Consider the following 1374-nt stretch of genomic DNA (forward strand, 5'->3'; position numbering starts at 1 on the left):
GGGGCGGGGGGGGGGGGTCCTTTTTGGATTAAATAATGAAATGGATGCACAGAGTCCCTTGTGGATCTTGGGGTCCTGTTTTATGATTCTATGTCAATGTCAGTCCCCCAACTGTGTCCCAGAGTTCTCTGTGATAAGGACACCTGGCAAGCGGACTCGGGATCATCGCCATAGTAAAAGCTTGGAGCTCCATCTCTGCTTTTGAAGAATAAAAGCCTGCTTCTCTACCGAGTTTCCTTATCTATAAGCACCCACTTTATCCACTGTCTCCTTGCTTCCTTTTTGTAGCAGGAGCTAAGGTTAGTCAGAAACAGGGCCACTAAACTAGAGACTTCATTTCCAAGGCTCCCTTGCAACTGGGTGTGGCCCTATGAGTAAGTCTCGACCAATGGTGTGTAAGCGGAAGTGATGTATGCCCTCAAAAGGAAGTTGCTTTCCCTCCTCTTTCTCTTCCTGAAATCTATGAGGTGACACAGTGGGAGTCCTTTCAGCCTCATGGATAAGGCTAAGAGTTCTGCTGACCAGCACTAGAGCCATTAGACAGATGTGCCCACTTAATAAGAATTAAATACAGGGCCAGGGATTTAGCTCAGTGGTTCTACCGCCTGCCTCGAAAGCGTAAGTACCCAAGTTCGATCCCCGGTACCAAAAAAAAAAAAAAAAAAAAAAAAAACCTCACTTCTTGGATCATACTAGCCATATCTCAAGTGTTCAGTAGACACATGTGGCTAGTGACTTATGTATTAGTACAGATAGAAAACGTTTCCATTCTATTGGCCAGCACTGTCCTAGAGGATATGAGCCACAAGACAGAAGGAACCTGCGTCCCTGGACAACATTGAGGAGCAGAGCCACCTGACAGCTGTGCCAACTGCCTGTCATCTTACATTTTTATGAGTCACAAATAACCCCTCTATCTTCTTGGTGAACACAGCCAATACCCTACCATACCTTTTCTAAAATCAAGCTTTAGGTTCCCCCCGCAAAAAAAAAAAAAAAATTAAAAATAGACCTGGGGGTGTAGCTTAGTAGTAGAGTCCTTGCCTAGCATGTGTGAGGCTTTGGGTTTGATCCCCAGCATTACATATAAATAAATATAAATTTAAAACGATTTTAAAAAACAGAATTGCCACGAGTCCATGCAATCCTGCAATTCCATTTCTGGGCATATACTCAAAATAATTGAAAACAGGGACTCAGTATTTGCATATATTTTCACAGTAGTGTTATCCAGAATAGCCAAAAGGTGGAAGCAACCCAAATGTCCATGACACATGACTGGATATACAAAATGTGGTCTGTATACACATTTGAATATTATTCAGCATTAAAAAGGAAGGAAATTTTTCAATATACTACAACATAGATGAACTT

Source organism: Heterocephalus glaber, unplaced genomic scaffold (assembly GCF_053883595.1).
Source record: "Heterocephalus glaber isolate CG9 unplaced genomic scaffold, H.glaber_assembly_v1.0 deba00001497, whole genome shotgun sequence".
Classification (NCBI taxonomy): domain Eukaryota; kingdom Metazoa; phylum Chordata; class Mammalia; order Rodentia; family Bathyergidae; genus Heterocephalus; species Heterocephalus glaber.